Below are 20,232 nucleotides of genomic sequence, written 5' to 3'. Positions count from 1 at the left end.
CAAAAGTGGTTTGTCACTCTGCTACTTAATAATAAACCACAGCAATGCCAGCTAGATTCAGGGGCCACATGCAACGTTATGAGCCTTAAAGACAAAAGGAGGCTCGCGCCCAGAGACAAACTCACACAGAGTAGCACCAAGCTGAAACTGTATTCAGGCCAGTTCATGACCTCTTTAGGCCTGTTTGTGACAGAGTGTGTTTTACGTGGCCAGAAATACACCCTTGAGTTTGAAATAGTTGAAGCTAGTCAACAGCCATTACTGTCAGGTTCTACATGCGAGCGCCTTGGACTTATTAACTTCACCATCCCAGTTGATCTTAACATTATAGACAAAGTCCAGGCTGGGCCCCTGAGCAAGGAGACACTCCTAAGCAAGTACCATGATGTCTTCAACGCACCGGTCGAGTCAGTTCCTGGGGAAGTCCACTTTGAGTTGGACGCAGCAATCCAGCCTGTACAGTGTGCACCCCGCAATGTACCAGTGGCCATGAAAGCAGCTACGAAGGCTCAGCTTGACAAATACGAAGCAGATGGCCACATCATATCCGTCACCGAGCCTACGGACTGGATAAGTAATATGGTTATCGTCAAGAAACCAGACAAGCTACGGATATGCATTGATCCTAAACACCTCAACCGGGCTCTGCGACGTTCACATTACATTATGCCCACGTTGGAGGATGTTCTTTACAAGCTTCCAAAGGCCAGAGTCTTCACGCTCGTGGATGCCAGAGATGCCTTCCTGCAGTGCAAGCTCGACGAGCCCAGTAGCTACATGACCACCTTTTGGACACCCTGGGGCAGGAAGAGGTGGTTGAAGCTTCCGTTTGGTGTCTCCGTGGCTCCAGAGGTGTATCAGCGGAAACAGCATGAGCTGTTGATGGGACTCAGTGGCGTGGAACCCATAGCAGATGACATCCTCGTAGTGGGCTGTGGGGACAGTGATGAGGAGGCAGAATGTGACCATGACGCCAAGCTGCTGGCCCTGATGGTCAGATGCAGACAGGTCAAGCTAAGGCTAAGCATGAAAAAGCTTCAGTTTAAAGTGCCAGAGGTCCGCTTTCATGGGCACATCTTGTCCTCCACCTTGTCCTCCACCGGATCCTGAAAAAGTGAAGGCTGTCTTGGAAATGCCCCACCCATCTGACGTGAAGGGAGTGCAGCGCTTTGTCGGATTCGTCACCTACCTGGCCAAATTCCTACCGCGGCTCTCTGAAGTGTGTGAGCCACTGAGGAGGCTCATGGACAAGGACACCATCTGGCATTGGCTCCCAAAACATGACGCAGCGGTGAGGGAAATAAAAAAAACTGGTCACCCAGACACCTGTACTGCGATACTACAATGTGTCAAAACCTGTCACGATTCAGAGTGACTCAAGCCAGTATGGACTTGGCTGTTGCCTCGTGCAGGAGGGCCAGCCTGTGGCATTCGCCTCTAGGGCACTCACCCCAACAGAGCAGAACTATGCCCAGATAGAGAAGGAGTGCCTCAGCATTGTGTTTGCATGCCAACGCTTCCACCACTACCTGTATGGGCGCGACAATATTACTGCAGAGACAGATCACAAGCCCCTTATTGCTATATTCAGCAAGCCCCTCCTGAATGCCCCAAAACGACTCCAGAGCATGCTACTGGCCCTACAAAACTACAACCTCAAGGTGGTGTATAAGCCAGGGCCAGAGATGTATGTCAGTGACACGCTCAGCAGGGCTACTGCATCAGGCACTCACACACGCTCCATGCATGAACAACAAGCAGTGTGCAGCTTACAAACAGAGCAAGTGGATGTTGAACACATCAACCAGGCTGACTACCTTAATGTTACGGACCAGCGCCTTATACAAATCAGACAGCACACAGACAGGGACGGGCAACTCCAGGCATTGAGGTCTGTGATTCTGATGGGCTGGCCCGACTGCAGGGGAGAAACTGCTTTAGCCGTCAGAGAATATTGGCCAGTCAAAGAGGAGCTCAGTGTTCAAAACGGAGTAATATTCAAGAGTCAGAGAGTCGTTATTCCCCGGTCTCTGCGGCCTGAGATGTTGGCACGCGTGCACTCAAGTCACATAGGAGGTGAGGCCTGTTACAGACAAGCACGTGACACACTGTATTGGCCAGGAATGCAGAGTGAAATCAAAGACTATGTCAGTAAATGCACAATCTGCAATGAATATGCCATTGAGCAACAGAGAGAGACGATGATGTCCCACGAGCTACCGATGTGCCCCTGGCAGATAGTAAGTCTAGATCTCTTCCAGCACAGTGGCAAAGACTTTCTGCTGGTAGTCGATCATTAATCAGACTTTTGGGAGATCGACCTCCTCCCCGACCTCTCAGCAGAGACAACGATCAAACGCTGCAAGGCTCAGTTTGCCCGCTATGGCCAGCCAGATAGGGTAATTTCAGACAATGGACCCCAATTCTCCGGAGTTGAGTTCCGAAAATTTGCTGCAGGATGGGAATTCGAGCAAGTCACTTCATCACCACGACACCCAAAAGCTAATGGGAAGGCGGAGTCCGCAGTAAAAAAATCGCAAAGAACCTCTGCAAAAATGCTCTGCGAGAGGGCAAAGATGCCTGGAAAGCAATCCTACAGTGGCGCAATACCACCAGACAGAAGGCATGGACAGCAGCCCGACACAGCGCCTCATGGCACGGCGCTTAAAAGCAGCTCTGCCAGTAGCCAGCACTCTTCTGGAGCCATGTGTGGTGACAGACGTGCTGGTGAAGCTACGTCACAGAAGACAGGTCTCCAAGTTCATCTACGACAAATCAGCAAAAGACTTACCTGAGCTCAGGGTGGGTGAAACGGTGCGAATGAAGCCACTACCAGGGGACCGGACAGGCCTCTGGAGACTCGGATCCTGTGTACAGAAAGTGCACCACGCTCCTACTTGGTCGAAGTGAATGGATCACTGTACCGTCGTAACAGGGTTGACCTTCGGATTGCTGAGCCAGCACCTACTCAGAACCCTGATGGTCAAAGGGGTCACATGACAAAAGACAGAACCCCAGCAAGTCCATGGGGCATGAGGCACTGGGCGAAGAGCCAGGGGATCACAGGTCGGCCGCTCCCTCGCCCATCAATTCTCCCCTTAGACATTCAGGTGACACGCCTGTGCGGGAACCCGCAGTCCTCGCAGACAAAGCCCCCTGTCTTTTCATGCTGCGGGTGTCTGTCCCAGCCACCAAAAATACTTAATCTTTAGGTTTCCCATCAGGGATTGTTGACAGAGATAAAAGTGAAGAGAATATCAAAATGTGTTGTTGTTACCTGGAAAAAAAAGAAGAAAAAAAACATTACTAAATTGTTACTAGGTTTGTTTTGTTAGTGAATTGACACCTCCTGTCCTATTTTATTAAATGGAAGATGTTATGGGTGTAAGATGGCACAGTGATGCCATCTGTTGGTAAATGTTCATTACTGCAACTCTTGTGTTTTACCGGGGTGCTTGAGATACCCGGATGTGTTGTCATGTACTGAACAAGACTGGTTACTCGCATCAATGCCTCTGTCTCGTCATTTAACATTCAAACAACGACTTCCGCCGAAGTCGGTCCCTCTCCTTGTTCGGGCGGCGTTCGGCGGTCAACGTCACCGGCCTTCTCGCCATCGCCGATTGACTTTTCATTTTCCATTTGTTTTGTCTTCGTTTTACACACCTGGTTTCACTTCCCCAATTACTTGTTCATTATTTAACCCTCTGTTCCCCCATGTTTTTTTGTGAGTGATTGTTTGTATGTTATTCGGTCCGTTATATGGGCTTGCTTATTTGTATTATATTTGCCTATTTTTGAGTAAATTACGTTGACTTACTCATATCTGCTGTCCTGCACCTGACTCCTCTACACAAGTTATGCACAGAGCCCACTCCTCCCCAGTGTCCAGCTGCGCGTCTGTACGTTCCGTCTGCTGTCTGCGACCGTTTAATCTATTGGGCCCACACGACCTCTTGCCTGGTGGCAAGAGTATAATCGGTATAATCGGTCGGACGGTGCGTTGCCTTTGTGAGAAATACTGGTGGCCCACCTTGGCCAAGGACGTGAGGGTTTATGTTTCTTCCTGCTCGGTGTGCGACCACAAAGGCCGTGGTCGCACCTTTCGGTGGACATCCTCACGGATCTTCCTCCCTCACAGGGCAACACCGCGATCCTGGTCATTGTGGATCGGTTTTCTAAGTCCTGCCGTCTCCTCCCTTTGCCCGGTCTCCCTACGGCCCTACAGACTGCGGAGGCCCTGTTTACACACGTCTTCCGACACTACGGGGTGCCTGAGGACATAGTCTCTGATCGGGGTATGTATGTAGCTAGTGAGCTAAGCTGTAACATTAGCAATGTCTTTCAAAAGGAAACAACTTACAAATGCAGAAATTCTGGAGATTTTTTTGTTCTGACATTGAGTCTGAGTATGAAAGTCAGCAATCAGATTCTGACAGTGACAGTGAGGCGCTGCCCCCCAGCCAATGAGTGGTGGTGGTGGAGGCAGACCGACAGTGGATAAAGTACAGGAGTTCTGTGGTAGCTGGAAGGCTGCCAGCCATTTCACCCCTCCTGGCCCTGCTGTTTGCTTTGATGAGTCCCAGTCTGGAGTGCAATACCCCTTGCCATTTCCATCTGAGGCAGAGTTCTTCAAGTTGTTTCTGACAGCGGAGCTGGTGGGTATACATAGTAGAGACCAATCGCTATGCCTTGGAGCTACAGGAGAAGAGAGAGCCAGGAGTGGGGGGGACAACCACAATTAGTGAAATGTATACCCTACTGGTGACAGTCCTTCTCATGGGGATAGTAAAGAAGAACTCCCTAAGAGAATACTGGAGCACAGATCCTGTTTGCAACTCCCTTCTTTGCCAAGACCGCTTCCTAGTTTTGCTGCGATGCCTGCATTTCTACAATGCTACTGCCATCCTAAATTACCCATTATATGAAATAAGAAATGTTCTTACCAGCCTGACAATAGCATTTGGAGCTACCCTGTGTTAGTATATTAGCATACTGCAATAGCATACTGAAAGGCCCTGCTTAATTAGCAACACAGTGATTAAAGGGGATCCTAAAACAGGAGTGAAAAGGCTGAGGAGATTTAGCGTTTAGCACGCTAACACAATAGCATTGATGAGCATGAGGGGCTTGGGGTGTCTTGGTCCATGGTGATGACCATGCTGGCTCCTCATCTCAGCAAGGGACACACTATGTATGTGGACAATTGTTACAGGAGTCCCACACTCTTCCAGCATCTGCTCTCCAACAGCACAGGGCCTGTGACACAGTCAGGACAAACACGAAGGGGATGCAGGAAACATTTGGATGCAGGAAGATGCAGAGGAGAGGTGGAGTTCAAGGAGAACGGTCAACAGCTGGCAGCAAAGTGGCATGACAAACGAGACGTCCATATCCTCTCCACTGTCCATACAGCAACCATGTCGGCCACAGGGAAGGTTGACCACCTGACGGGAGAGATAATAATCAATCCAGACTGTGTGCTTGACTATAACCTCAAAAAGGGGGCAGTGAATAAGGCGGACATGATAAACAGCTTTGTGGAATGTACTCGAAAAACGAACAAGTGGTATAAGAAGATATTTTTCCATCTGATGGACACTGCCCTCAATGCCCACATAGTTCACTGCCAACGAACAAGTGAGATGATCACTGAACAAGGCATTTTGTGTAATTGGACATATAGTTCACATGCAAAATCTATTAACGTAATAAGGTACTTAGATAGAAACACAGCCCGGATTTGAACCAGCGTGTCTGTAGTGACGCCTCTAGCAATAAGATGCTCTGCATTAGACCACTGCCCACTTAGAAGTCATAAGGTCAAGGTAGCTTCAAAATACAGCACAAGCTAATACTTCTCTGATGCAATTAGCATTGTTTTACAGAGCTAATAGAAGAATGCAGCTAGCAACATAAGCATGATTGAATATAACACCATAAAGGTTATGAAATGAGTAACGTTTCCTCGCGTGTCCACGGTTATAAGGAATTTACACAAATATATTATGCTACATTAGAAACGACATAACACGACATACAGAAACTATTATAATGTAATAAGGCACTTACTTTGATAGAAACGCACACATTTCCTAAGGTATTATTGGTAACGAAAACAACAATGGCTGCGATGCAGGCAACAGACAGGAAATGTGAAATATGTGGGTGCAGGACGGGAGATGCGCAAATGTCTGCAGACTTGAACTGCACACACAATTGGGAAGTGCTTTGGGAATTTTGTCCGAGTCAGAAATGTCCAAAAACAACTATGTCCTCAAAAGTAAAAATGACTACTTTTATGTGAATGAACGAGGAGGCGGAACACCCCTCGAATACGAACTGTTCTTAGAAAATAAAACCCGTGTTAGAAAATCATTTGAAATTGACAAGCTAAAAACAGCCTACAAATAAAAACAGGCTGCATGCCTTGGTTTGAGGGCAGTTGCGTAACAATCACATTCTGGAATTGAGAGAACGTTCTAACAGCACGTGCATAAGAATAACTCACGCTGGGGCGACTATTAGAGATGTTTAACCTTTTCATGTGTGAGTTCCAAACATCTCTAATAGTCGCCCCAGGGTGAGTTTTTTGAGCGTCCAAATGTAATCGTGTCATACACAGAGTCTGCGGCTACATGTGACAGATAATCAAGAAGAAACTGTTTCAGTATCAAGAAAGGTACTGACTATTCTCAAAGTAGACTACATAGTCTTCCATTCAACCACATACATTTTACCATTATGACCATTTATATCTTACCTTGTTCAATCTTGGGATAACCAGATCATTGACAGTTTCATAGATGGATGTTGGGTTTACATGACTGTTTGATCTTGTCTGGAATCAAAATACAGTCCATTACAATACAGTACATACAGCTCCCACACATTCAGATACATAATAATGACAATTCAAACTTACATCTCTACTTCTTGTGTTGATGATAACATCAGCATATGTTGTGTTGTCTGTAAGATTCATTCAGGACATCAACAAACATACCCAGGAATTAATGAGGGGTCTCACTCTTTTTCTCATTTCTAGCAAATCCCCCCCAAAATCATATCGGCTGAAGAATACTTCTAGAATACTTCTAGAACCACCCGAATTGTCACTTTAAGTATAATGGAGGCCCCTAAGCTGTACATACCTGTGTTACTTCGGCCCCTGCAGTAGCACACTGCCCCTGCTACAGTGAGGATCAGCACTACAGCGCCTCCTACTGATATTCCGATGTAGATGGTATACCACACCAGTTCTGTCAAATATTGTACAACACACATGAATAGACTATTCAACATGATAAAGACTATATTGCTCTATATCATATACATCCAACGTAATCACATGCACTACATATTATATTTGACAACATCAGCGTATAAGCACACTGAAAAGTGTATAGAAGGGATTATTATGATATCTAGGTACAAGGGGTGGTGTGTCATTACTACACTTTCCTGTCTCAAAGGCAGTTTTCCAAATGACTAGGTTGGAGGCGTTACACTTTACACTGATGTCTCTCTCTGCTGGTGAGAGAGAGAAGTGAATCTGCTGGCCATCCCCGTGCATCTCATTGTCTCTTTCCCAGGTGTAGGTAATGTTGGGGTAGCAGGACACGTTGCACACCAGCCGTACCGTACAGGAGTGGTTGACCAAGAGCTTGATGTCTGTCTAGATCGCCACCGTAGTTATAGGCTCTGACCAACCAGGAGAGAGATAGAGACTCAATCAGTCTTCTAAATGAACCCTACCGTAGCCATACCACCAGGAGAAAGACGACATGAAAATGTGATGGAAATTTAATAACGCTTGGTGAGTAAGGTCAGTATGAAACCACAAAACCTGTGTTATAATTTAAAGATCATCAGCCATGGTTATGGATATAAATAAGAATTATATCAAAATAAGATGCAAAAATGTTTCTTGCAGTCTCTGACTGTTAAACTGAGGTTTTTGGTGTTCATCTTTAGTCTCCCCTCAAACTGGGATCCAGGTGAATATACAACTTCTGAGTTGAATTCTCCTTTCCCGTATACTTCATCTCCAATGGACCAATGGGCACTGCCCTTCCTTGGACACTGTGCTAACTAACCTCCAAACGAGTTTCAATGCCATACAACACTCCTTCCGTGGCTTCCAACTGCTCTTAAACGCTAGTAAAACCAAATGTATGCTTTTCAACCGTACACTGCCCGCACCCGCCCGCCCGACTAGCATCACCACCCTGGGCGGTTCTGACCTAGAATATGTGGACAACTATAAATACCTAGGTGTCTGGCTAGACCGTAAACTCTCTTTCCAGACTCATATTAAACATCTGCCTCACGCCGCCAAACTTACTCTAGTAAAACTGACTATCCTTTCGATCCTCGACTTTGGCGATGTCATCTAAAAAATAGCTTTCAATACTCTACTTAGCAAACCTGATGCAGTCTATCACAGTGCAATCCGTTTTGTTACCAAATCACCTTACACCACCCACCACTGCGACCTGTATGCTCTAGTTGTCTGGCCCTCGCTACATACTCGTCGCCAGACCCACTGGCTCCAGGTCATCTATAAGTCTATGCTAGGTAATGCTCCGCCTTATCTCAGTTCACTGGTGTTACGTTCCCCAGTTTCTGTGTTGTAGTTTGTGTATTTGCATGTATGTATTTCAGGAGATGGCTTCCTGAATTCTCCCCAAGCAGCTGATTGGTCAGCCCCATTGATGATTGGATCTGACCCCGCCCCCTCGTCAAGACGTAGCTGGACAGGCGCCGGACGTCAGGCTCCTGCAGAGGCGCCGGACAGGCGGGAGACTCCGGCAGCGGCGCCGGACAGGCGGGAGACTCCGGCAGCGGCGCCGGACAGGCGGGAGACTCCGGCAGCGGCGCCGGACAGGCGGGAGACTCCGGCAGCGGCGCCGGACAGGCGGGAGACTCCGGCAGCGGCGCCGGACAGGCGGGAGACTCCGGCAGCGGCGCCCTGGACAGGCGGGAGGCTCCGGCAGCGGCGCCGGACAGACGGGAGGCTCCGGCAGCGGCGCCGGACAGGCGGGAGGCTCCGGCAGCGCTGGAGAGGAGGGAGCCCCTGTAAGGATGGGCCGGAGAGACAGCCTGGTGCGGGGGGCTGCCACCGGAGGGCTGGTGCGTGGAGGTGGTGACGGATAGACCGGGCCGTGCAGGCGCACTGGAGCTCTTGAGCACCGAGCCTGCCCAACCTTACCCGGTTGAATGGTCCCGGTCGCCCTGCCAGTGCGGCGAGGTGGAATAGCCCACACTGGGCTATGCAGGCGAACCGGGGACACCGTGTGCAAGGTTGGTGCCATGTAAGCCAGATGCGTAGAGCCGGCTTCATGGCACTTGGCTTGATGCCCACTCTAGCCCGGCCGATACGCGGAGCTGGAATGTACCGCACCGGGCTGTGCACCCGCACTGGGGACACCGTGCGCTCCACCGCATAACACGGTGCCTGCCCGGTCTCTCTTGCCTCCCGGTAACCACAGGGAGTTTGCACAGGTCTCCTACCTGGCATAGCCATACTCCCTGTGAGCCCCCCCCCCCAATAAATTTTTGGGGCTGACTCTCGGGCTTCCATCCGCTCTGCCGTGCTAGTTCCTCATAATGCCACCTCTCTGCTTTTGCTGCCCCCAGCTCGGCCTTGGGGCGGCAATATTCTCCTGGCTCTGCCCAGGGTCCTTCACCGTCTAGAATCTCCTCCCAAGTCCATCTCTCCAAATAGTGCAGCCTCTCCCACTGCTGCTGCTGCTGCTCCTGCTGCTGCTTTTGCCGTTGCCCGTTACCACGCCGCTTGGTCCTTGGTTGGTGGGTGATTCTGTAATGGTTTTCTTCATCTGAAGGAGAGGCGGACCAAAGCGCAGCGTGGTGGTTATTCATATTCTTTAATTTATAAAGAAACTACACATGAGATAACTAAACAAAAACAACAAATGTGAGAAAACCTAAAACAGTCCCTTCTGGTGCAAACACAAAGACAGGAACAATCACCCACAAACACACAGTGACACCCAGGCTACCTAAGTATGATTCTCAATCAGAGACAACTAATGACACCTGCCTCTGATTGAGAACCATACTAGGCCGAAACATAGAAAACCCCAAATCATAGAAAATCAAACATAGACTGCCCACCCAACTCACGCCCTGACCATACTAAATAAATACAAAACAAAGGAAATAAAGGTCAGAACGTGACACCAACACCTCCTTTGGCCCCCTTTCCTTCCAGTTCTCTGCCATTGACTGGAACGAATTGCGAAGATTGCTGAAGCTGGAGACTTATTTCCCTCACCAACTTTAAACATCAGCTATCTGAGCAGCTAACCGATCGCTGTAGCTGTACATAGTCCATCTGTAAATAGGCCACCCAATCTACCGACCTCATCCCCATACTGTTTTAATGTACTTTTCTGCTCTTTTTCACATCAGTATCTTTACTTGCACATCATCATCTGCTCATTTATCACTCCAGTGTTAATCTGCTAAATTGTAATTCTTCGCTACTATGGCCTATTTAGTGCCTACCTCCTCATGCCATTTGCACACACTGTATATAGACTTTCTTTTTTTCTACTGTGTCATTGACTTGTTCATTGTGTTATTGGCTTGTTTATTGTTTATTCCATGTCTAACTCTGTCTTGTTGTCTGTGTCACACTGCTTTGCTTTATCTTGGCCAGGTCACATTTGTAAATGAGAACTAGTTCTCAACTAGCCTACCTGGTTAAATAAAGGTGAAATAAAAATAAATAAATAAATGATTTGAAATGTCCCCTCTCTAAGCCTGCCAGCAGCTCCACGGAGTCCCCCACTCACTTGTTGATGACCAGAGGAACACCCACAACTGAAACACACAAATACACATGTTATAAAGGGTAAATAAAATAAAAAAATGTAACATTTCTGACAATCAATGGCTGCACACATTATTACAATAATGTTATTACTGAAAAATTATTCATGTAGTACAATGAAACAAGTGTTGTAATTACTCATTGTTACACTCTAATACTTATTACAGTGTGCCTACATAAATAATTACACAATAATACACCGCAATGCAAAGTCCTACCTAATCAATAAAAGATAATAATGAATTGGATTTATATATCGCATTTCCAGGTTTCATTTATACTGTATGTGGCATATCACATATTTTAACTTTATATATTTACGTATCTGAGTGTGTGAGTCCTTTTTTACTTCATTAAAATCCACTCCTCCCCCACATTCAGTAGAACAGGATGAGATGACAGGAAAAGAGAAGTGAGGGTGGATCTGATAACCCTTCCTGTGCTCAGTACAAAGTACAAATCCCACCATTGACTGTGTAATTATTCACCAGAAGTGCATTATATACTGCATGGGAAACATTATAATTACATCTCAGTCTGAAGTAATGTTTTATAAACCCTTACACCAAAAAATGTCAGTCATGAATTAATACGGCTAGTATGACAACGTAAATGATGTCAATGTGGCATGAAAAAACGTAGCATTTATATTTATCTCGCGAGAAGGACAATGTTGGTTCAGTGTGTGTGTGTTTGTGTGTATATGTATGCCTATACGCCATGAAAGTGACTCGCCACTACATTATTCTTCCGGAATCAGTCTCCAAATTATTTTGAATGGGCTTGGCGATTATATATTACATTTGTGAAAATGCAGTTGTTTAAAATATATATTTATCAGAATATATTGGTGATTGTGGCTGAATTTAATCCTGCCAGATGCCTTTTAATATAATATTGCACTGACGAACATTGCGCTACATTTTTGCCCTTTTAAGGCCATTCAAAAAGCTAACAAACATTAGAAAACTACAGGGCTACTTCCTAGAAAATGTTGCTGCACTTTCGACGCAAGGTAACACAACCATTGGAACAAAGTTTTGTTGTTTCGTAAACTCCATGTTCAGTTGGAAGAGAGCACGGACGGCCAGCGATCAAGCGTCAGGGTCATATACACCACAAGTCTCTGTGGCGCAATTGGTTATTGTGTTAGACTGTTAATCTAAAGGTTGTTGTTTTGAGCCCACCCAGGGATGACAGTGTTTTGTGCTCCATGATGTGCATGTGACATCCTGGACCTCTAATGAAATTCCCAGTTATTTTGGCCTGCTGAGGGTCAATGCCAACACAAGCCTCTCAAGTGCAATCAAACAGTTAGCTTGTTTGACTGTCAATCTCAAGTTTGGTGCTTCGACACCACCCAGGGATGACATTTTTCAGATTGTAGAGATGTGAACCGACCCTTCCTGACTTGTTGTGAGCTTCCACGAGACTTTGGCCTGCTGATGGTCAGTAGGAGACAAAGTCTCTTTGGTGCAATTGGTTGGCGCGTTAGACTGTTCATTTAAAAGTTGGTGATTTGAGCCCACCCAGGCATGCTGTCTTTCTGTTTCTAGTGATATGGAAGACCTTCCTGGCCTTACAGTAAGCTTGCTTTTGACCTGCTGTGTTTCCTGTTGTCACATGTGATTAGTGTGTTGTTGAACATGAAAGATGACAAGTTACTATACCTACTGGTAAAATGGCTGTCAATGGTCTCTGATCTTCTGTTACTCAATAGCTTGATCATTCTGTGTTCTCCAAGGAACATATAGTTTATTCTTATTAATCTGGCTAGTATGACAACGAAAATGATGTCAATCTGGCATGAATAACCTTAGCATTTATATTTATCTCGCGAGAAGGACAATGTTGGTCCAGTGTGTTTGTGTGTATAAGCCTATACGCCATGAAAGTGACTAGCCACTTCATCATTCTTCCAGAGTCAGTCCCCTTATTATTTGGAATAGGCTTGGCGATTATATATTACATTTGTGAAAATGCAGTTGTTTAAAATATATATTTATCAGAATATATTTGTGATTGTGGCTGAAATTACTCCTGCCAAATGCCTTTTAATATAATGTTGCGCTGACGAACATTGCGCAACATTTTTGCCCTTTTAAGGCCATTCAAAAAGCTAACAAACATTAGAAAACTACAGGTCTACTTCCTTGAAAATGTTGCTGCACTTTCGATGCACGTTAACACAACCATTGGAACAAAGTGTTGTTGTTTCGTAAACTCCATGTTCAGTTGGATGAGAGCACAAATGGACAGCGATCAAGCGTCAGGATCAAATACACCACAAGTCTCTGTGGCTTAAATGGTTAGCGCGTTAGACTGTTAATCTAAAGTTTGGTGGTTCGAGCCCACCCAGGGATGACAGTTCTCAGTTTGTTGTGCTCCATGATGTGGATATGACAAGTCTCTGTGGTGCAATTGTTTACGCGTTAGACTGTTAATTTAAAAGTTGGTGATTTGAGCCCACCCAGGCATGCTGTCTTTCTGTTTCTAGTGATATGGAAGACCTTCCTGGCCTTACAGTAAGCTTGCTTTTGACCTGCTGTGTTTCCTGTTGTCACATGTGATTGGTGTGTTGTTGAACATGAAAGATGACAAGTTACTATACCTACTGGTAAAATGGCTGTCAATGGTCTCTGATCTTCTGTTACTCAATAGCTTGATCATTCTGTGTTCTCCAAGGAACATATAATTTATTCTTATTAATCTGGCTAGTATGACAACGAAAATGATGTCAATCTGGCATGAATAACCTTAGCATTTATATTTATCTCGCGAGAAGGACAATGTTGGTCCAGTGTGTTTGTGTGTATAAGCCTATACGCCATGAAAGTGACTAGCCACTTCATCATTCTTCCAGAGTCAGTCCCCTTATTATTTGGAATAGGCTTGGCGATTATATATTACATTTGTGAAAATGCAGTTGTTTAAAATATATATTTATCAGAATATATTTGTGATTGTGGCTGAAATTACTCCTGCCAAATGCCTTTTAATATAATGTTGCGCTGACGAACATTGCGCAACATTTTTGCCCTTTTAAGGCCATTCAAAAAGCTAACAAACATTAGAAAACTACAGGTCTACTTCCTTGAAAATGTTGCTGCACTTTCGATGCACGTTAACACAACCATTGGAACAAAGTGTTGTTGTTTCGTAAACTCCATGTTCAGTTGGATGAGAGCACAAATGGACAGCGATCAAGCGTCAGGATCAAATACACCACAAGTCTCTGTGGCGCAATTGCTTAGTGCGTTAGACTGTTAATCTAAAGGTTGGTGGTTTGAGCCCACCCAGGGATGACACTAATCAGTTTGTTGTGCTCCATGATGTGGATATGACAAGTCTCTGTGGTGCAATTGTTTGCGCGTTAGACTGTTAATTTAAAAGTTGTTGATTTGATCCCACCCAGGCATGCTGTCTTTCTGTTTCTAGTGATATGGAAGACCTTCCTGGCCTTACAGTAAGCTTGCTTTTGACCTGCTGTGTTTCCTGTTGTCACATGTGATTGGTGTGTTGTTGAACATGAAAGATGACAAGTTACTATACCTACTGGTAAAATGGCTGTCAATGGTCTCTGATCTTCTGTTACTCAATAGCTTGATCATTCTGTGTTCTCCAAGGAACATATAATTTATTCTTATTAATCTGGCTAGTATGACAACGTAAATGATGTCAATCTGGCATGAATAACCTTAGCATTTATATTTATCTCGCGAGAAGGACAATGTTGGTCCAGTGTGTTTGTGTGTATATGTACGCCTATACGCCATGAAAGTGACTAGCCACTTCATCATTCTTCCAGAGTCAGTCCCCTTATTATTTGGAATAGGCTTGGTGATTATATATTACATTTGTGAAAATGCAGTTGTTTAAAATATATATTTATCAGAATATATTTGTGATTGTGGCTGAAATTACTCCTGCCAAATGCCTTTTAATATAATGTTGCGCTGACGAACATTGCGCAACATTTTTGCCCTTTTAAGGCCATTCAAAAAGCTAACAAACATTAGAAAACTACAGGTCTACTTCCTTGAAAATGTTGCTGCACTTTCGATGCACGTTAACACAACCATTGGAACAAAGTGTTGTTGTTTCGTAAACTCCATGTTCAGTTGGATGAGAGCACAAATGGACAGCGATCAAGCGTCAGGATCAAATATACCACAAGTCTCTGTGGCTTAAATGGTTAGCGCGTTAGACTGTTAATCTAAAGTTTGGTGGTTCGAGCCCACCCAGGGATGACAGTTCTCAGTTTGTTGTGCTCCATGATGTGGATATGACAAGTCTCTGTGGTGCAATTGTTTACGCGTTAGACTGTTAATTTAAAAGTTGGTGATTTGAGCCCACCCAGGCATGCTGTCTTTCTGTTTCTAGTGATATGGAAGACCTTCCTGGCCTTACAGTAAGCTTGCTTTTGACCTGCTGTGTTTCCTGTTGTCACATGTGATTGGTGTGTTGTTGAACATGAAAGATGACAAGTTACTATACCTACTGGTAAAATGGCTGTCAATGGTCTCTGATCTTCTGTTACTCAATAGCTTGATCATTCTGTGTTCTCCAAGGAACATATAATTTATTCTTATTAATCTGGCTAGTATGACAACGAAAATGATGTCAATCTGGCATGAATAACCTTAGCATTTATATTTATCTCGCGAGAAGGACAATGTTGGTCCAGTGTGTTTGTGTGTATAAGCCTATACGCCATGAAAGTGACTAGCCACTTCATCATTCTTCCAGAGTCAGTCCCCTTATTATTTGGAATAGGCTTGGCGATTATATATTACATTTGTGAAAATGCAGTTGTTTAAAATATATATTTATCAGAATATATTTGTGATTGTGGCTGAAATTACTCCTGCCAAATGCCTTTTAATATAATGTTGCGCTGACGAACATTGCGCAACATTTTTGCCCTTTTAAGGCCATTCAAAAAGCTAACAAACATTAGAAAACTACAGGTCTACTTCCTTGAAAATGTTGCTGCACTTTCGATGCACGTTAACACAACCATTGGAACAAAGTGTTGTTGTTTCGTAAACTCCATGTTCAGTTGGATGAGAGCACAAATGGACAGCGATCAAGCGTCAGGATCAAATACACCACAAGTCTCTGTGGCGCAATTGCTTAGTGCGTTAGACTGTTAATCTAAAGGTTGGTGGTTTGAGCCCACCCAGGGATGACACTAATCAGTTTGTTGTGCTCCATGATGTGGATATGACAAGTCTCTGTGGTGCAATTGTTTGCGCGTTAGACTGTTAATTTAAAAGTTGTTGATTTGATCCCACCCAGGCATGCTGTCTTTCTGTTTCTAGTGATATGGAAGACCTTCCTGGCCTTACAGTAAGCTTGCTTTTGACCTGCTGTGTTTCCTGTTGTCACATGTGATTGGTGTGTTGTTGAACATGAAAGATGACAAGTTACTATACCTACTGGTAAAATGGCTGTCAATGGTCTCTGATCTTCTGTTACTCAATAGCTTGATCATTCTGTGTTCTCCAAGGAACATATAATTTATTCTTATTAATCTGGCTAGTATGACAACGTAAATGATGTCAATCTGGCATGAATAACCTTAGCATTTATATTTATCTCGCGAGAAGGACAATGTTGGTCCAGTGTGTTTGTGTGTATATGTACGCCTATACGCCATGAAAGTGACTAGCCACTTCATCATTCTTCCAGAGTCAGTCCCCTTATTATTTGGAATGGGCTTGGCGATTATATATTACATTTGTGAAAATGCAGTTGTTTAATATATATATTTATCAGAATATATTTGTGATTGTGGCTGAATTTACTCCTGCCAAATGCCTTTTAATATAATGTTGCGCTGGCGAACATTGCGCTACATTTTTGCCCTTTTAAGGCCATTCAAAAATCTAACAAACATTAGAAAACTACAGGTCTACTTCCTTGAAAATGTTGCTGCACTTTCGATGCACGTTAACACAACCATTGGTACAAAGTGTTGTTGTTTCGTAAACTCCATGTTCAGTTGGATGAGAGCACAAATGGACAGCGATCAAGCGTCAGGATCAAATACACCACAAGTCGGCCGGGGCGGCAGCGTAGCCTAGTGGTTAGAGCGTCGGACTAGTAACCGGAAGGTTGCGAGTTCAATCCCCCGAGCTGACAAGGTACAAATCTGTCGTTTTGCCCCTGAACAGGCAGTTAACCCACTGTTCCCAGGCCGTCATTGAAAATAAGAATGTGTTCTTAACTGACTTGCCTGGTTAAATAAAGGTAAAATAAAAAATAAAAAAATATGTAAGCCTATACGCCATGAAAGTGACTAGCCACTTCATCATTCTTCCAGAGTCAGTCCCCTTATTATTTGGAATGGGCTTGGCGATTATATATTACATTTGTGAAAATGCAGTTGTTTAAAATATATATTCATCAGAATATATTTGTGATTGTGGCTGAATTTACTCCTGCCAGATGCCTTTTAATATAATGTTGCGCTGACGAACATTGCGCTACATTTTTGCCCTTTTAAGGCCATTCAAAAAGCTAACAAACATTAGAAAACTACAGGTCTACTTCCTTGAAAATGTTGCTGCACTTTCGATGCACGTTAACACAACCAATGGAACAAAGTGTTGTTGTTTCGTAAACTCCAAGTTCAGTTGGATGAGAGCACAAATGGACAGCGATCAAGCGTCAGGATCAAATACACCACACGTCTCTGTGGCGCAATTGGTTAGCGCGTTAGACTGTTAATCTAAAGGTTGGTGGTTCGAGCCCACCTAGGGACGACGGTTCTCAGTTTGTTGTGCTCCATGATGTGGATATGACAAGTCTCTGTGGTGCAATTGGTTGGCGTGTTAGACTGTTAATTTTAAAGTTGGTGATTTGAGCCCACCCAGGCATGCTGTCTTTCTGTTTCTAGTGATATGGAAGACCTTCCTGGCCTTACAGTAAGCTTGCTTTTGACCTGCTGTGTTTCCTGTTGTCACATGTGATTGGTGTGTTGTTGAACATGAAAGATGACAAGTTACAATACCTACTGGTAAAATGGCTGTCAATGGTCTCTGATCCTCTGTTACTCAATAGCTTGATCATTCTGTGTTCTCCAAGGAACATATCATTTATTCTTATTAATCTGGCTAGTATGACAACGTAAATGATGTCAATCTGGCATGAATAACCTTAGCATTTATATTTATCTCGCGAGAAGGACAATGTTGGTCCAGTGTGTTTGTGTGTATATGTAAGCCTATACGCCATGAAAGTGACTAGCCACTTCATCATTCTTCCAGAGTCAGTCCCCTTATTATTTGGAATGGGCTTGGCGATTATATATTACATTTGTGAAAATGCAGTTGTTTAAAATATATATTCATCAGAATATATTTGTGATTGTGGCTGAATTTACTCCTGCCAGATGCCTTTTAATATAATGTTGCGCTGACGAACATTGCGCTACATTTTTGCCCTTTTAAGGCCATTCAAAAAGCTAACAAACATTAGAAAACTACAGGTCTACTTCCTTGAAAATGTTGCTGCACTTTCGATGCACGTTAACACAACCATTGGAACAAAGTGTTGTTGTTTCGTAAACTCCAAGTTCAGTTGGATGAGAGCACAAATGGACAGCGATCAAGCGTCAGGATCAAATACACCACAAGTCTCTGTGGCGCAATTGGTTAAGGCGTTAGACTGTTAATCTAAAGGTTGGTGGTTCGAGCCCACTCAGGGACGACGGTTCTCAGTTTGTTGTGCTCCATGATGTGGATATGACAAGTCTCTGTGGTGCAATTGGTTGGCGTGTTAGACTGTTAATTTAAAAGTTGGTGATTTGAGCCCACCCAGGCATGCTGTCTTTCTGTTTCTAGTGATATGGAAGACCTTCCTGGCCTTAAAGTAAGCTTGCTTTTGACCTGCTGTGTTTCCTGTTGTCACATGTGATTGGTGTGTTGTTGAACATGAAAGATGACAAGTTACAATACCTACTGGTAAAATGGCTGTCAATGGTCTCTGATCCTCTGTTACTCATCAGCTTGATCATTCTGTGTTCTCCAAGGAACATATCATTTATTCTTATTAATCTGGCTAGTATGACAACGTAAATGATGTCAATCTGGCATGAATAACCTTAGTATTTATATTTATCTCGCGAGAAGGACAATGTTGGTCCAGTGTGTTTGTGTGTATATGTAAGCCTATACGCCATGAAAGTGACTAGCCACTTCATCATTCTTCCAGAGTCAGTCCCCTTATTATTTGGAATGGGCTTGGCGATTATATATTACATTTGTGAAAATGCAGTTGTTTAAAATATATATTCATCAGAATATATTTGTGATTGTGGCTGAATTTACTCCTGCCAGATGCCTTTTAATATAATGTTGCGCTGACGAACATTGCTCTACATTTTTGCCCTTTTAAGGCCATTCAAAAAGCTAACAAACATTAGAAAACTACAGGTCTACTTCCTTGAAAATGTTGCTGCACTTTCGATGCACGTTAACACAACCATTGGAAAAAAGTGTTGTTGTTTCGTAAACTCCAAGTTCAGTTGGACGAGAGCACAAATGGACAGCGATCAAGCGTCAGGATCAAATACACCACAAGTCTCTGTGGCCCAATTGGTTAGCGCGTTAGACTGTTAATCTAAAGGTTGGTGGTTCGAGCCCACCCAGGGACGACGCTTCTCAGTTTGTTGTGCTCCATGATGTGGATATGACAAGTCTCTGTGGTGCAATTGGTTGGCGTGTTAGACTGTTAATTTTAAAGTTGGTGATTTGAGCCCACCCAGGCATGCTGTCTTTCTGTTTCTAGTGATATGGAAGACCTTCCTGGCCTTACAGTAAGCTTGCTTTTGACCTGCTGTGTTTCCTGTTGTCACATGTGATTGGTGTGTTGTTGAACATGAAAGATGACAAGTTACAATACCTACTGGTAAAATGGCTGTCAATGGTCTCTGATCCTCTGTTACTCAATAGCTTGATCATTCTGTGTTCTCCAAGGAACATATCATTTATTCTTATTAATCTGGCTAGTATGACAACGTAAATGATGTCAATCTGGCATGAATAACCTTAGCATTTATATTTATCTCGCGAGAAGGACAATGTTGGTCCAGTGTGTTTGTGTGTATATGTAAGCCTATACGCCATGAAAGTGACTAGCCACTTCATCATTCTTCCAGAGTCAGTCCCCTTATTATTTGGAATGGGCTTGGCGATTATATATTACATTTGTGAAAATGCAGTTGTTTAAAATATATATTCATCAGAATATATTTGTGATTGTGGCTGAATTTACTCCTGCCAGATGCCTTTTAATATAATGTTGCGCTGACGAACATTGCGCTACATTTTTGCCCTTTTAAGGCCATTCAAAAAGCTAACAAA

The 20,232-nt window shown here is 44.0% G+C and overlaps 1 long non-coding RNA gene and 7 other non-coding genes across 8 annotated transcripts; 7 read left to right on the top strand and 1 right to left on the bottom strand.

The window, feature by feature from the left end:
- Window positions 1–6,763: 6,763 nt before the first annotated feature.
- LOC116375224 (uncharacterized) lies at window positions 6,764–8,068 on the bottom strand. The gene is made up of 3 exons (XR_004210950.1): window positions 7,155–8,068; window positions 6,926–6,972; window positions 6,764–6,841 (listed from the first exon to the last, which is right to left on the bottom strand). It is a non-coding gene; the product is annotated as an uncharacterized LOC116375224 (long non-coding RNA).
- Window positions 8,069–13,151: 5,083 nt separating this feature from the next.
- Window positions 13,152–13,225, top strand: trnan-guu (transfer RNA asparagine (anticodon GUU)). Its single transcript has one exon. It is a non-coding gene; the product is annotated as a tRNA-Asn (tRNA).
- An 867-nt stretch (window positions 13,226–14,092) lies between these two features.
- Window positions 14,093–14,166, top strand: trnan-guu (transfer RNA asparagine (anticodon GUU)). The gene has a single exon. It is a non-coding gene; the product is annotated as a tRNA-Asn (tRNA).
- Window positions 14,167–15,037: 871 nt separating this feature from the next.
- trnan-guu (transfer RNA asparagine (anticodon GUU)) lies at window positions 15,038–15,111 on the top strand. Its single transcript has one exon. It is a non-coding gene; the product is annotated as a tRNA-Asn (tRNA).
- An 867-nt stretch (window positions 15,112–15,978) lies between these two features.
- On the top strand, window positions 15,979–16,052 carry trnan-guu (transfer RNA asparagine (anticodon GUU)). Its single transcript has one exon. It is a non-coding gene; the product is annotated as a tRNA-Asn (tRNA).
- A 1,505-nt stretch (window positions 16,053–17,557) lies between these two features.
- On the top strand, window positions 17,558–17,631 carry trnan-guu (transfer RNA asparagine (anticodon GUU)). Its single transcript has one exon. It is a non-coding gene; the product is annotated as a tRNA-Asn (tRNA).
- An 872-nt stretch (window positions 17,632–18,503) lies between these two features.
- trnan-guu (transfer RNA asparagine (anticodon GUU)) lies at window positions 18,504–18,577 on the top strand. Its single transcript has one exon. It is a non-coding gene; the product is annotated as a tRNA-Asn (tRNA).
- Window positions 18,578–19,449: 872 nt separating this feature from the next.
- On the top strand, window positions 19,450–19,523 carry trnan-guu (transfer RNA asparagine (anticodon GUU)). Its single transcript has one exon. It is a non-coding gene; the product is annotated as a tRNA-Asn (tRNA).
- The last annotated feature ends 709 nt before the right edge of the window (window positions 19,524–20,232 follow it).

Source organism: Oncorhynchus kisutch, linkage group LG9, assembly GCF_002021735.2.
Source record: "Oncorhynchus kisutch isolate 150728-3 linkage group LG9, Okis_V2, whole genome shotgun sequence".
Taxonomy (NCBI): domain Eukaryota; kingdom Metazoa; phylum Chordata; class Actinopteri; order Salmoniformes; family Salmonidae; genus Oncorhynchus; species Oncorhynchus kisutch.
This window is presented reverse-complemented; position numbering and strand designations above follow the sequence as displayed.